Source organism: Panthera pardus, unplaced genomic scaffold, assembly GCF_024362965.1.
Source record: "Panthera pardus isolate Hobbes unplaced genomic scaffold, ASM2436296v1 HiC_scaffold_12, whole genome shotgun sequence".
Classification (NCBI taxonomy): domain Eukaryota; kingdom Metazoa; phylum Chordata; class Mammalia; order Carnivora; family Felidae; genus Panthera; species Panthera pardus.
The window spans coordinates 98,190,465-98,206,958 of NW_026526677.1; the positions used below are offsets into that span (position 1 = coordinate 98,190,465).

The 16,494-nt window shown below is 51.8% G+C and overlaps 1 long non-coding RNA gene across 3 annotated transcripts in view; it reads right to left on the bottom strand.

Moving 5' to 3' along the window:
- The window catches only part of LOC109278515 (uncharacterized), a 291,024-nt gene that overhangs the window by 142,335 nt on the left and 132,195 nt on the right, over positions 1-16,494 (bottom strand). For 2 of the 3 annotated variants that reach the window (XR_008421279.1, XR_002085704.2), the window contains exon 4: positions 9,978-10,036. The exons of the other annotated variant lie outside the window; for it this stretch is intronic. This is a non-coding gene — a long non-coding RNA (uncharacterized LOC109278515). The remainder of the gene's footprint in view (positions 1-9,977; positions 10,037-16,494) is intronic. 3 annotated transcript variants of the gene reach the window in all.

The following is a 16,494-nucleotide window of genomic DNA, read 5'->3' on the forward strand; positions in this document are numbered from 1 at the left end:
ATACCCTACGTCACCTACAGCGCCTGCCCCTTGATTCCCACCGGCCCAAACTTTATCCTTCAAAACCCCACAGAAATGCCACATCTTCCATGAAGCCTTCCCTGACCTCCTAATGAAGTCTGCCCTCTCCCTCTTTATCCCCACCGATCTCCTGAACCTCGTCCCTTTCTTCCTTGCCTTGTGCCAGCCGGACTCAATGTGTAACTCTACGGGGCAGGCCAGCTCTGGCTTATCACACCACTATAAGAGCTCTGGAACAACTCGGGTAAGTTGTTGATGGAGAGGAGGGGTTCACCACCGAGCTGGAACAGGTGACAGAGTGCTCCGATCAGAAGACACAGGAGGGATTCACGAAACAGCAGCTGAAATGAGACTCAAGAGGGCCACTGCTTGCTCCCTGAAATCCAGACTGCATTTGGGGGTCGAACAGAAAAGAAGCCTGCTTTTCCAGAGTCCTGGGGAACCAAGAAACCAAACGTAGCGCCCTCACAGGAGGGGCAAGCACGGACTGCTGGGAGAATCAGCTGGAAGGGAAAAGTGCCCCCACCCGCCATGTGGTTCTGGCAGAAATAAAATCACTTGTGTGTTTGACAATTGGGTTTCACTTCAGTTCTGCCTGCATCTTTAGAAGTTCCGTGTGCTTTTTGAAACCTTCCATTTTTCTCGTGATTGTGTTCATGTCTTCCTCTTCAGTTCTGAGCCTATGGAGCAGACTTGTAATCCCTGCTTTACCACCCTTGTCTGCTAGTTCCACCATCTTTCTTATTTGGTGGGGACTGGGAGGGGGGGGTCTGTGTCTGTTGCTTGGTCTGTTTTCTGGTTACAGTTCATGTTTTCCTTTTTCTCTGCATGATTTATTATTATCGTCATTATCATCATCAGGTGATGGATATTGTGAATTTCACCTCGGGATCTGGACTTTGTCATATGGTTTTAGACAGAACTGGATTTCGTTCTGGCTCGCAGTTATTTGGAATCACCGTGATCCTATGAAACCTTGCTTTCAAGCTCTACTGGATGGGTCCAGAGCAGCCTTTGGCCTCGGACTAAGCTCACATCCTTCTGAGGACTGTATCCGATGCACCATGAGCTACAAGCTCTCTCCACCTTCACAGGGACAAATCTGAACCATCCCCAGCTCCTGTGTGAGCTCAGGAATTGTTCAGCCTTCTGCTGTCCGCCAGAACCTCGCGGTGCTCCGCCCCAATTATGCCCAGATCAGTGCTCAGCTAAAGTTTCGAGGACCCTTCTGCAGATTTTCAGAACTCTCCGTGGACAGCTGCACCCCTTCTCCGGTGTTCTTCTTTACGAGTTCTAGCCTCCTCAGCCTCAGTCTCAATCCCCAAACCTGAGTCTTCCCAATTCAGCCCCTGGGCTCTGTCTGGGATCCCTGCTCCTTTGCTTTGGCCTGGGGATAAACTGATGTGAAAGTAGGGCCTCTCTTCTCCCAGGGACCACCTTGTGCTACTTGTGGCCTACTATCTGAAAGTAATGGTTTCAGGTATTTTACCCACTTTTCCATTGTTTTCATCAGATGTACAGTTACTGGAGCAGTTACTCCTCTGCGGGAAGAAGGGGAAGCTTCCTGGTCAATGACTGTTCGTTGGGGAAATCTCCTAGGAGAGCTCAGGTATGCCAGAACCTGCTCTAGGTGCAGAGGATAAAGCATTGAACTGAATGGACAGAATCTCTGCCCTCAAGGGGCTAATAGTCCGGCGGGGCGGTGGGGGGGGGGGGGCAGCCAATAAACAACAAAAAAACATAATAGTCATGCATCATGTTAGAAGGTGAAAGTTCTATGAAAAATAGAGCAATACAAGAGAGAGAGAGAGAACTGGGGAAGGGATCAGTGTTTCAGAGTGCTCAGGAAGGCCTCACTAGGAAGGCAAACTGAGCAAAGTCCTAGAGGAAGGGAAGGCGTGAGCCCCACATTCAGGCCTGGCTCACTCAAGGAATAGCGGGGAGATCAGCGTAGCTCTGGGGGCTCAAGTGACAAAGACACAAGGTCAGAGAGACAAAGGGGAGGGGCCAGACTACGAGGAGCTCCCACAGGCCCCAGAAAGAGAGCAGACGGCTACCGTCATTATCCAGATAAGAGAAGGCAGGAGCTCGGGCCTGAACGGTGGCCACAGAGCTGGTGGAAGTGAACTCAGAAGATTCCGGGTGTTAACGTTGAAGGACAGGATGAGAAAGAGGTCAAGGATGACTCCTCAGTTTTTTGACCCGATCAGCTGGACGGGCAGAGTTGCCATTGACCGATATAGGGACGGCTGCTGGCTAACAGGTCTGGGTGCTGGGGGCAGTCAGTCTGAGTGTGGATGTGTTAGATCTGAGATGTGTGCTAGACAGCCATGTGCAGGTATCCATTGGGCGGCTGGACGCTGGTTGAGAATTCAGGTCCAAGGCAGTACGCAGGGAATAAGGCTGGGGAGGGAACCCACCCGGGAGGTCTGGCCTAGTGATACTCGAAGGTCACCAGAGAGCACCCCGAGGACTGTGCTCCACAGAACACCCTTCTGCCCCCACAGAGTGGGGCAGGGGCTGGCAGACCAGGATGGACCAGCTCGTCCCTCCTCTAATTCCAAGAAAGTTGGCCCAAACCACCAAGGGCTGCCAGATGGCATCAGTGCCCAGGGGCCACACTCCAGGACCCCCGGGAGAGGCTACATTGGCGACTCTGTCCCCCAGGGCCCATCTTTGCTACTTCACAGGCTGCCTGGCTCCCATTCATGACTCTGGACGACAACACTCGCTGCCCTTGGCCCTAGACTGGCTCGCCCTGATACCCTACTCTTGACACTGAGCTCCCCCCAACTCTGCCTGGTCGCTCTGAGCAGGACACCTGTTGGCTGTGCTTCCCAAGCGGTCCCTGCTACACCTCTTACTCCGGGCTCCCTCCACTCTGTGGCGTGGCGGCAGCTGGGGTATGACTCAGAGGAAGCCCTCTCCCATCCCCAGAGAGAGAAGGTCCAACAGCCCCGGGATCTGAAAGTCCTTCCAGATATCTAGCCTCCAATCTCATCATTTCGAACTTTGTCCTTTCATCTAATGCTCTCCACCTGGAACAGATGGGCCCTCAGCCACCCCTTCATTTCCTTCTCCGTTTCTGCTCCTGCTTGGGTGCTCTCTCTCTGTTCTTCGGTGTCTCCCGCACCTTCCTCACCCCGTCTGGTGCCCCCGCCCCTGCTCTCTCACCTCAGTCCATCAGTGGATCGTTCTTCTCAGACAGTTAGTTTAGGGGAGTGTAGAGAAAACCCTTGCTGACTCTGGTGAACGTCCTTCATCCCTCTTCACCCTGGGGAGGCCAGGAATCCACTCGATGCCTCCAGAGTCCTCTCTGCTCCAGATGGATCCCCTCCCTCAGACACCTCCATGACCTCCCTGCATTGTCCTGCGCCGTCCTCGCACCGTCCTGGCTTGGCCGGACAGGCCCACCCCTCAGGAGATGAACATCTTCACCTCCACAGTGACGGCTCCTCCTGTTCCCCCGCCCCCACAAACACACACAGGCACACACACACACATGCACACACACATGCACACCCGCACACACACATACACACACGAGCACGCACACTGCTCCTTAAGTGATAGCGAGGGCACTGGCCAAGTGATCCATAGCTCCTTTTTCTTCTGCTGCTGCGGTAAAATATGGACAGCGAGAACCGCGGGAGAAATGAGGCATGAAAATTAATCTGCTTTACAATCCTCATGAATATTTAAAAGCTGATGAATATGTAACTACATTTCTTTTCTCCTCCATTAGTGTCTGCTTTTGAGTTACTCTATAGCTCCCTTTGGTTCCTTTGGGGGCTGGTTGGCTAGACTGATTTTTAAATTGGTTTTACAGGTGCCTATAGCTCTCGGGTTCCCCCCATCCCCAATCCGGAGAAGAGCATTTGTCCCTTTAAAATTCCTTAGAAAGGCCTGGCAAAGAGAGACACAGAGAACCCCCTCCCAACCGTGTACCGTGGAAGTCCAGAGGGGAGGACAATGCTTCAGAGAAAACACTTAACAGTGGGACTCACAGAGCACACAGAGCAAACCACCTCCTTCTACCTGGGCCTCAGTTTCCCCTCACTCTCCACATCGTGGGTCTTTCAAGGCCTTACTGCAGGGTGGCCCCGAGAAACCAAGAAATCAGGCAGCAAACTGGTACTTTTTGCCTACTCAGAAGAATCCAGCATTAAGCTAATTGTTTGGTACTTTGCAACCATCTCCTGGACCCTGGAACCAGTCCCTTCATCTAGAACCACCCTTGGAGCGTGTGGGTCATCCCCTGGCCTATCCTCCCTGCCACTTCCTCTTTGGCTACTCTGGGAGTCTGTCTCCCACCCACTCCAACCATCTGAACCGGGCTGGGCAAGGGAAGGCTGCTCACCCACCTACCCACAGCCATCAATCACCCCAGAGCAGAGCAGAAGGAGCAGCGGGGCATCTTCCCAGAGCAGCAAGATTTCTCCTGGAGCCTGAGGCAGGATCCAGTGCTGAACTGGTGTCCTGTAGAGGGAAGGCTGGGTCCCTGCTGGGGGAAGGAAGGCACCGTGGGGTGGGGCAATGAGGTGTGGGGAGCCATCCGACCTGCCAAGTTCCAGAACACAGCCCAACCTGGGTCAGGATGTGCAGAGCGTCCTAAAGTCATGAGGTCGTCCAGAGAATTCCAGGTTCCATGATTAGCACTTGGAACTCCAAGTCAGAATGGAACATGGCTATCTCCCGGAGGGTTCACCTGCCCATACCTGTCTGGTCTCTCCTTTCAACCTTCATCCTACACAGAGCTTTGCAAAGCATTCCACGCCCTATTTTGATCTTATTTCCTCCCTTCTAACAATCCTCAGAGCCTCCTCGATTTCTGGCTTATCAATGTCACGTCCGACCTTTTACCTCAATCCCCAGCTATCCTGGCCCCTCACCCACCTCAGTTCTCCACCCCTAGGCCCATCCAAGCTAACATGCTCACCATCCCAAGCCTTTCACCCTTCTGCCCCTGGCCCTCTGTTCTGCCTCTACTGCGCTTGTCATTTCCTTCCTCCCAGACTCCACTCAGAAGTGCCTCCAACAGGAAGGCTTCCTTGGTTTAACACGGCCCTACTGAACAACCCTGTCATCTTCTCCGGTTCCCAGGTTTTCAGTGCGGAATCTGCAGGATGTTCATTGGCACCATCTTCACGTGCGTGCTGCATGGGAAGGACAGTCTGTCACACCATGTCTTTTAAAGAGGACCTGCTCACGGACCTGCTCACGCAGATGGCAATCAGCGTCACAGCTTCCTCCCAGAATGGCGGCTCAGCTGCAGCACCAAGTCTGTGGAAATACTCAGCGGGCCCGTCTCACTGGCTCATGCCCGTGCCTTCAGATTAGCTTCACTCCCCGTCTTGTGCCAGGCCTGTCCTGCTGCAGGCGCATCCCAACGCGGGGACCCAGGCCTCCTCCCTCTCCCCCTCCCTCAGCTCCCGCCCTGCGACCTCACACACAGCATCCGGAGTGACACCAGGCTAGCGAGTGGCGAGTGACCGGAACAGAAATACTGCCCCACTTGGGAGACAGAGAAGGAGCTCTGAAATCCAAGTCATGAAACCAGGCTGTGGACAGGGCTCTGCCCTGTGATCTGAACCAAGCGACTCAGGTTTTCCTTATTCAAGCAGGGATAAAGATCTGTCCCTACGTGAAAGGTGGATGGAGAAAACCAAATGTGGAAATGCTTTGAAAAGTACAGAACACTATATAAAGATTGGTGTCTCTGCTATTATAATAATCGTGAACAATAAACTGTTATCATCGTTACCATAAGCGTATGGCATTCCCCAGCGCCCCCTACTTCAAAAGGAGCCTCTCGCTGAGCCCCCTCTTGCTCGCCTTCCCCTGGCTGGGGAGGGACAGGAGTGCCCAGTTGGATGAGTGCCCCTCGGGATCGGCAGCTCATTATCCATGATAGTTTCCCCAAGCGGCAACGTCACCTTCAGCCCCTGGCCTCTCTGCTCCGCTCCCGAGCTGCCTCAGCAGCAGGAACAAGAGCGTGCCTTGTCAGACAAGCCCTGCATCTCCATAGAACATGCTCCAAGCATAATTACCCATCGGAGAAGTGCGCAGGCCCCGCCCTTATCACAGAGCTGCCGCCACCACTGGATTCCTGCTGCTGCGGCAGCTGAAGGCTGAGCTGCCCTGGACCTACAAAGCCAGAACAGTTCTCCAGCTAAGCAGGGCCAGGTAGAGCCAAGCCCTAGGAGGCTCCCTGGGCCCTGGCTGTGAGTAGCTGGGAAGCCTCCGGTGGCCCAAACAGATGTTGAGCCTGGCTTCACCACTCCCCAAGTTAGTCCCCACCCGCCCATCTTGAGGCTCCCTCTGGTTGGGGGATGTGTCCATCCCCCATTTCCTGCCTGTGGCCCCTCTGCCCCGGCCCTGACCCCCCTCCTTGGCCTTCCCACCCTCCCCTACTCCACTGGTCCCAGAGACTAAGGGGTCACCTACAGTGCTTGAAGATACAGACAGGCAGTTAGAGTGGGTCCCGTTCCCTAGAGCCAGGTGCGGCGTAAGGCAAGAGAGGTGCCACCTCCTTCCTCCTCCCCCCTCCACCTACAAGCCTTCCCCAGGGAAACCACTCCCAGATAATCCTCTGGAAAGATGTGCCATTCCTGCCTCCCCCACATCCCGCCAGGCTGCTACGTGACTGACTTCACACCACGAATACCATTTCTCCCACCGTCTGGGTATTCCATCGCCAAGGGAAATGACCCAAACCCCTGGGTCCAGCAGAGGTCTGCGTTCTCCACCTACCTGTCTCTAGATGGTGACCATGTCTTAAAGAGATGGGGAAATTGAGCCCTGAGTTGGGCACTTGACTCCTTTCATTCATCCCTCTGAGTGGGGCACAGGTTTGAGGGTGGAAGAGAACCAGAGGACATCTGGGGGCCCCTGGGATGCAGCCCTCCCAGCTAGGCTGTCAGAAGGACCAGGGACACCTAAGGTGCTGTTTATCCTCCTAGGAGTTCCATCCTATGGGAGCAGAGGCTCTGAAGGAGGCTGATTCTGCACTTGCTCCTACTCTGTGGAACCCCCTCTCTCCCTCCATGCACCTCCTCACATCCCACCCTCTGCTAGCCTGAGCGCAGGGCAGGGCCTGCAGGGGCCATGCTGTCTTCTCTCAAGCCAGGTGTGTGTTTCTCCAAGCAGCCCCAAGCCTATTCTGGGACCCTAGATCCCTGCCCCCCAGGGATACCCTGCCTAGTGCCATCTCAGGACTTCTGGGGGTTTATATCTCAAATCTAACCCCAGACTAAGCCAGACCCTTCCATCCAGGATTCTAAGACACCCACAGCACCCCTCGCTCTGAACCCTGCATCCTGAGTCTCATCCCAGCCCTTCCCCACTTGAACTCCACAACTGCCATAGTGACAGCTCTATGGGTAGGATGCATTGAGACAAATGGGGCTGTGATTAGCTAGCCATCAATATCTCTTAAAGGCCCATTCTCTCAAGAGCTGGCAGGTCCCTCCAGTCCCCCGCCTCCCTGAGCCAAGCAGAGATTCCCCAGGGCAGCTCTAGCCCCCCCTCTTTCTTTCTCCTTCCCTTCCTGCTCTGGCCATATCAGCCAGATGGATTATGTCTTATTTCTTTTGGATTTGGCTGCAGGAACCAAACAGCATTTAAGGCTATTGATTGTTCAAAAGGCCAAGTGTATAATGTACCAGAAAATTAGTTTGGAGTGCCCGGCAGGAGAGCAGTTCCACTCTGGCCTCAGATTTACTCTGTTCTGGTGGGCCAGGAGGGGCATGGGGTGGGGGCCAGTGTACTTTTCAGTGTCTCCAGGAAGTTCTAGGAAGTCAGCCTCTCCTCGTGGCCAAGCTGGGGCCTTCTCGCCATCTAGTTTACCCAGGTGAGCTACGTTATAGCAATACCCCTCCTTCACTTCAACCCCCATCCATTCATTCCCTCCAAACGGACACACACACACACACACACTGGTTTTTAAATGCCTACACGTACGCATGTACATGAGATAGTCCCATGCTCACCGACAGGGCATGTCACACACACTCTCACCTATGCACATATGAGATGGTCTATGAGTCCCAATAAAAGCCTTTCCCTTTGTCTAAAGAATCTGGTGCTTAGAAGAATGTCTGACACAAAATAGGTGGTTACTGACATTTATTCATCCCAGCTGAATGGAGGCAGAACCATGGACAGTTCCCCAGCCCCTCCATGTGCCTGCCCTGGGATCAGTTAGTTCACCTGACCAAAAACAGCCCCAGCTCACATCCAACTGGAGTCACTATTGGTAATCACGATAATGGCTTTCATTTTTGAGCACCTATCATGTACCAGTCACAAGCCAAACTCTTTGTATGAATCATCTCATTTGGTCCTCACGATCTCCCAGGTTGGAGTTATTATTACTGCACAGATGACAAAACTGAAGCTCACAGAAGTGAAGTAATTCTCCACAGTTTTCATTGATCTTATCTAAAATAACAAAGGCAAGGGCACAACTTCAGGGGGCCCTGTTAAACTGTACAATCTTGGGACGCCTGGGTGGCTCAGTCGTTTAAGCACCCGACTTGATTTCAGCCCAGGCCATGATCTCATTGTTCATGAGATGGAGCCCCATTCAGGGCTCTGGGCTAACAGCACAGAATGAGCTTGGGATTCTCTCTTTCTCCCTTTCTCTCTGCCCTTCCCCTACTCATGTTTGTTCTCTCTCTCTCTCTCTCTCTCAAAATAAACATTTTAAAAAATAAATAAATAAACTGCACAATCTTCATATGACAGTAACTTCACCAGACAGGTTTTCCCTGAAAGGAGAAGAGGAGAGATTGACGTGTGTCAGCCCATAGCAGCAACCCCTCAATGTCAGCCCGTCACGTATTTCCCATCTCCACCGCAGCCAGCCCCAGCTGGTTTGATGCAGACAGGAAGTGTATGCTGCGTTGGTGTTCAGCAAAAAGTGAGCAGGTATTCCTGAAGCCTGAGAATCAAGCCCAGTCAGGGCCAAAGTCACGGAAATCTTGCAAAGAGGACACTTCAGAGGCTCAACGAAGTGTACAGAAGTGAGATGATGTCCAAGGCAATGGTATCTCACAGACTTCCCAGGTTTAAAGAAAGGAAGGTAGGGGCACCTGGGTGGCTCAGTTGGTTAAGCGACCGACTACGGCTCAGGTCATGATCTCACGGTTCGTGGGTTCAAGCCTCGCGTTGGGCTCTGTGCTGACAGCTCAGAGCCTGGAGCCTGCTTCGGATTCTGTGTCTCCCCCTCTTGCTACCCCTCCCCTGCTCATGCTCTGTGTCTCTCCATCTCTCAATAATAAATAAACATTAAAAAAAATTAAAGAAAGGAAGGTAACCAGGACATTGCCAAAGGCAATTGTCCAGCCCCTCTCCTGCCCTCCCTGAAGCCAGTGAAAATACTGAGAAAGGTAAAAGATTTAGTTCTTTTTGAAGAACATTTTCAAGCCATCTTGAGAATGATGGCTGAATTGTCCAGCTAAGGCAAAGAAACAGACTCCTGTAAAAAAACATGATATTGTTTCGTAACAGATTGAGCCACACTCTTGTCATGGATAGAAGAGAAATCATTTCTATTTATTGTGTCTTCTAGATAAAGTCAGACTAAGCAACACCTTTGGCAGGAAAATATTCATCGATTGTCACTGATGCCCCAGCTGACCCAAGATCAGAGAGTCAATGTATCTGCCAGGGGAACTCCAACTCCCCAGGCCCACAAAGTAGCTCAAAATCATGAGAAAAGGTCATGGGCCATCTGGTTGTGAGCATCATTGCCCACCTTTCTCTCATCCCTTCCCCATCAAATAGCCACTCCAGCTTTATTTCACATGTCAAGATTCTGAGACATTCAAGAAATCTTTTGTACAGCACATAAGCTGGGACCTGTGGAACAGTGAATGTCTACACTACACTTCCCTGAGAAATGTTTCAAAAGGTAGTGAGCCAAAGTGGAATCACCTATTTTGCTGCCTTACCTTGTATTTCAGGGTTGAATCCAAATGACCTTAGGGTATTTCCAAAGATTCAGTTCACCCTTAAAAAAAAGATAAATATTCACCAGTAGTCAAGACCAAATGCCACAGGGGGTTTCCAAAGGTGCCGACAATGTGACATGATGGGCATATGTATCAAACTTTCTAAGCGGGCTACACTGAAGGAACCACACGCACTTGGATGTGGAAACTCTGATGCGTGAGAGAAGAAGTTAGTCTAATTTTTTCTTGTCACATCAGCAGCTAGTCACTAGCTGTGGATCCAACACTTTTCTTTTTTAAGTTTATTTCTTTATTTTGAGAAAGAGAGAGAGAGCACAGGAGCAGGGAAGGGGCAGAGAGAGGAGAGAGAGAAAATCTCAAACAGGATCTGCACTGTCAGCACAGAGCCTGATGTGAGACTCAAACTCACATACTGCAAGACCATGACCTGGGCTAAAATCAAGTTGGAGGCTTAGCCAACTGAGCCACCCAGGCGCCCCACCCCCACCCCAAGCCCTTTCTCATGTTAGCTGGTCATTACACTGAAACCAGAAGGGGCAAGAATATAAGGGTGGCTCGATGAAGCAGGTGGTGAATCCTACCTGGAGTCAGGACACCTGGGTTCAGTTCTGGGTCTACCTTTAATTACCTGTGTGGCCAAAGACCTGAATCCCTTTGAGATTCAGGTTTTTGTTTTTGTTTTTGTTTTTTTACATTTATTTAATGTTTATTTTTGAGAGAGAGATGGACAGAGTTGAGCAGGAGAGGGGCAGAGAGACGGAGACACAGAATCTGAAGCAGGCTACGCTGACAGTCCAGGGCCTGATGTGGGGCCTGATCACGAACCACGAGATCATGACCTGAGCCAGAGTTGGACACTTAACCGACTGAGCCACCCAGGCGCCCCTCATTTTTTTGTTTTGGTTTGTTTTATTTCCAAAATGGTACCAGTCATGCCCATCTGTTGGTAGGACTGCAAGTCTGGGTAAATGCGATAGAAGGCCTGGCACGGTGCTTGGCACACAGTATGAATAATGTATGTTAGGTGGTGCTTTTGGAGGAAGGGGTCGGGCAGCCACAGGTCCTGATAAAGGCCCGGGAGTCGTCCTGAAGCCTTGAGAGAACAAGGGTGACGATGCGAGCTAGGGAGACAGAAGAACGGCACAAATGGGGGAGAGATGGGCATGACCCTAAGAGACACTTGACCTACAGAGATATGTTATCTAGGAATGGGTTTGACTCCAGGGATACAGAAAGGAGGCAGGTTTCATCAGGTATCAAAATTAATCTAGGACCTGAACTCAGAAGGAGAGACAGGGCAAGGTGCTCTTAGAAAGAAAGATACTCTTCATTATCCTAGGGAAGGGTTGGAAACTGGCTCACACTACAGTGAAAGAGGGAAGTTAGACAAGAGGAAAAACTCCCACCAAGATCTACAAACCCCTTCAACAGGCTGCTAAGAGAGGCTCTAGAAATCTGACAGGCCATTGTCCAGAGACAGGGGAATGGGTGAGGTAGACTGGGGAAGTCCAAATTCTTCTCCCTCTGAGATTCAGCCAGTTGAGGTCTCTCTCAAGAGCAGCCCTCCAGCATAGAGAGGGGGCCCTGTGAAGCCCCGAGAAAGCACCAGTGTGGAAACTTAGCAGTAAGCAGCAATGCTAATGAGTGCCAAGAATAACAGTGGCTTCTTAATGGAGCCCTTAATGAAGACTCATTTGGGGTTTTATTAACGTGGAAAAAAAAAGCACATATTCTCTCCCCAACTCTCAGAGGGCTGGGCAGAATAAAGGGCAGCCCCAAACATGGGGTCGATCCCATTCCCTGGGTCCTGCTTGTGATACCATAATAGGCTCTAGGAAGTGGAGTAGGAAGGCAAGTTCAGAGCCCTGAAACCTTCCTTTGCCCTGTGGACAACCCACTTGGATCCCTGGATCTCACATAGCAGATTTCCAGCGGCTCTTAGCTCTGTCATTTACAGACAAGCTGCAAATAAGAACACAAAGGAGGCCCATCCCCAAGGTGGTGGCAATGATTTTAACAGGCAGATACACCGCATTAAATATTTAATTAGAATACAATCCCATCAAAACTCTTCTACGATAAAAGACTAAAGGGGTGCCCGGGTGGCTCAGGTGGTTAAATGTTCGACTAGATTTCAGCTCAGGTCATGATCTCATGGTTCTTGAGATCGAGCCCTCCATCGGGCTCTGTGCTGAAAGTATAGAGCCTGCTTAGGATTCTCACTCTCTGCCTCTCTCTCTCTTTCCTTCTCTCTGTCTCTCTCTGTCTGTCTGTCTCTCTCTCTCTCCCTCTCAAAATAAATAAATAAACATTTTTAAAAAGAGACTAAAAACCACAGCCTTCTAGGACTCACCCAATGTTGGCCACTTATTACCAAGTATAAGTGTATATACCAAGAATATTGTCTCCGTTGGCTTCCAAATACAGCAAGAGGGATTCAGGTTAGACCTAGAAATTCAGAACTTTAAAATTTGCAGATGACCTTGGAGTTTATCTAATAAAATCCCCACTGGAGCCCAGAGAAATTAGAAATTCATTAAAAAAATCAAACAGCCAGTTGTGTCTGAGCCATAATCCAGGACATCCATGACATTGCTTCCCATGACACCAGTCTTTGCCCTGGCTGGCCTCCTTTTCCCAGGGTCATGCAACTTGGCTAAGTAACCATCCTTGGGACTGGGCTGGCGTGAGCAAGATGGTATCAGGGGGCACATCTGGGCTGGGGTCTTGAGGTGTCTCTGATGCCCAAGTACTAGCCCAGGATGCACCTAGCGATTGCTCTGCTCAACCTTTAGATGCCTAAAAGCTCTTTGTTGATGAAATAGGAGATCCACGTTTTGTAGAGCATTGACCCCCTAACCTCAAATGAGGAACCTCATCAGAGGGACGAAAATCATCCCTAAATAGCTCCACCGTTACCCCAGCCACACCTGTAACCACTTCGTCAATAGCTAATGCACAATTACCAGGTTCGTAAGAGGAATGTCCCGAGAGACTATCAAGTAAGAGGGGAAGGACTTCTCCCCACCAGAGCCTGAATCCTCCAGGGAGGGGACTTCCTCTGCTTGGCGCTGGGAAAGTCAGGAAGCAGGCAGTCTCTGCCTGGGAGGACTCAACCTGATGGGAGGCAGTCTACTCCCCTCCCCCACCAACATCAGTGCAGTTACTGAGTGACAGCTGTGTGCCCACACCGTACTGGGCACTTAACCCAAGTTATTTCTAACCTAATTTTCACAGCACCTTTGTAAGGTAAGTATTATTTTTGCGTCTTTTAACAGAAAAAGGAGAACGAGACACAAATGGAGTAAGACACAAATGGCTTTAATTCAAGAGCTGCAAACTGAACACCTCAATGTCTAGGGGACCCCGAGCATATTGTGACAGTCATTGCAAGGAACAAACTGTGGAAGGTCTCCCAGAAGAGGTTCCCTGGGACTTTTCAAGAAAAGCAAGGGGTAGCTGAGAGGACGTCATTAATAGGTGGCAGACCTATTGGAAAAGAAGCTGACATTTATTTATTTTAAATGTTTATTGTTGAGAGAGGCGGGGAGAGGCAGAGAGAAGGGGGGACACACGATCCAAAGCAGGCTCTGTGCTGACAGCAGACAGCCCGATGCGGGGCTCAAACTCACAACCACGAGATCATGACCTGAGCTGAACTCGGATGCTTAACTGACTGAGCCACTAAGGCGCCCCAAGAAGCTGACACTTATTAAGCAACTGCTCTGTGTGCTGAGCTCTAAGCCCTGATGCTCACCGTACAATCTCATCTAATTCTCACAACCACCTTCTGAGATCAGTGTTATGATGCTAAAGAGACTCAGATTCAGAGAGGGCAAGTGACTTTCCCAAGGTCACACAGCTAACAAATGATAGAGTCAGGATCTGAACCTACACCTGTCTGGTTCCAGTAGGAGAGGGCAAAACCACTGGCTTGACTGGCAGGGACAGTAGGTGCTGGGGAGAGGCCAGCAGCCACAGGAGGGAGACATCTGTTTCCTAGAATAGAGGGGCTTATTTTAAGGGCCTTAGCTCGGAAGGTGTGCCTTGACCCACAGGCATTTTTCACTGCTGGATGTGTCCACGAAGGGTCCACGAAGGTGGCAAAGGAACCATTCCACTAACGTATGAGGGGACAGCACCACCCTTTCATCAGTTTTCCCAGAGAGGTTTATGCTCCTCTGCCCCCACTGCCCGCAGCACAGCACTATTGGCCGGCGACCGCTCGTCAGCATCCTTGTGAGCCACAACATCCTTGTGAGCAATCAACAGCAGGGGCTTCAAGGCAGACAGAGCAAAGGGCAGATTCTGGTTTGTCCAGCTTGGAGCCCCTATGTCCTCACCTCTTAAGCAGAGCTAATCGCGCCTGCCTCCTCGGGTTGTCATAAGCATTTAAGAGCTTGTCACCAGCCTCCTTCCAAGGCCATCCTTCGCTGTCCCCTCTCCAGGCCAAATTACCCCTACTCCACATGGTTCGCCTGCCTTCTCAAATCTTCAGCTGGGGAGAGGATGGAGTCATTTGGGGCTCTACCCTGTGGCCAGAGGCGCCTTGATTGAGAGGAGAGAAGCTGGAAAGAGCTGCATCTCTGGGAGGTGATCCCCGGAGAGTGGGGAAGCAGGGAGACCTGCCAGGAGATTCTGGAGGCAGAGGGGGCCCCAGGGCCCTGAAGACCAACTGGGCCAATGCCAGGAATCAGATCCCTCTGCATCAGGGGGACCGGGAAGAGCCTGCAGCTTCCCTGGGCCCTTGGTGGGGAAATGGAGGCGCTTGGGCAAAAGGAGGGCCCCCCTTCCTCAGAGGCCTGAACAGAGTCAGTGATGGGGGGATCGCAATGCCCAGGCTCCATCCACGAAAGCTCAGCGTGCTGTGGAGGGAAACCGCCATGGTAATACCACCAGGCCCAGGCAGGCGTACTGCCTCCTGAGCCGACTCGGGCGACTCCTCATTCTCCTCCCCTGAAGTTACTCCAGCCTCCTCGGTCCGAAACCGTGAGCCTTCTCCTCTTGGAGCCTTTTCTCCACACTGGTCCCTTCGCAGCAAGGCCTTCTGTCTTCCCAGGCACCTACCTGAATCCTCCCATCCTTCCAGAGCCATCCAGAGAGCCCCTCCTCTGAGCCTGGTGCTCCAATAGGACAGGCCCCTCACCCCACCCGCCTCCCTCGAATCGTGTCCTCTCCCCCACTGCTGGGCTGCATGTGCACAGCCTCCTTTCCACAGCCTTCTTTTCGAGAGTCCTGAAGGGCGGGGCTGGGCTGGTTGGCCCCATGTCCCCAGCACTTAGCACAGATCCTGGCCAATAGCAGGTGCTTGGGAAACACCCCTAACTAACCAATCCCTGAGGAAAGCCTGTCCCTTCCCCCTCTGCCCCCTCTGCCCCTACACCAGACTGGGTCTGCAGAAGCTGTAAACACAGAACAGCTGACCCAGATCGAACCTGAGTGATGTCCTTGGCTGGAGGCAGAGGACTGGTACCAAAGACTTCACTCCTCTGATAAAAGGAAGATCTTTTTTTTTTAATTTTTTTGCCCTTCACCTCTCAGTTGTAAAGCTCTTAAAAAGGACCTCACCTCTTATTAGCTCCCTCCTTCTTCCTGCCAATTCTAAGCAAATATCTGCCTCCTCTGGAGCTCCCTCCTCTCAGGCCTGCCTGCCCCTCCCCACCTCCCCTCCTCCCCTCCCACTCCAGCCCTGTAGCAGGGAATGTAATTAGGCCTTTCCCCAGGATGGCACCCCCTCCACGCAGTTGGACTGCCCGTCCAATGGGGGATAATTTATGGAAATGGGTAAAGGTGTTTTAAATTATTCAATTTAAATGTAAATAGGGGAGATGGTTTCTCTGAATAAATTGTCTTATTTATGTTCCGCCCGACTCCCCTCCCAGGGAAATATGGAGCCGTTTGGAGCCCTCTGGAGCACAGGGCCCTCCACTTCTCTTTAAGTAATACGGGACCAGCCCATGTCCCTGGGGGGTAATGATTTGGAGACAAACGCCCCTGACAGCCTCTGTCCTAGCTGGGGTCACAAGACACGCCAAGTGCTCCCCCACCCCACCTTGGCTGTTCTATGCCACCCCACCCTGGGACAACTGTGGCCAGGCCAGGCCACGGATTTGGGCAGAATGCAACTCCTCAATCTTGGTTTGCTGGGGAGTGACAATGCATCAGGGGGCTCTGGCCCCCTCCCCACCTGCTCAAGGTCTCAAGCAGTGGGCAGCTTCGCACCTCCCTGACAAAGTCATGTTCTGAGCCCTTTGGGCTGAGTTGGACCATGGGGCCATCAACTATTCTTGGAGTCTTTCTACTTTAAACAGGGTCACCTCTAGGAGGAAGGGGGACAGGGTGGTCCCTAGGCAAAGGGCTTTCCTTGAAAGGAAAGGACCTTTCTTCACACATCTCGGGCACCCTCACATGTGCCAATAGGAAGGCATTTGAGGGTAAGGAGAGGAGCCAGTTTTTAGCTCCCTCGGCACCACTCAGATGCCAACTTTGCTGTCTC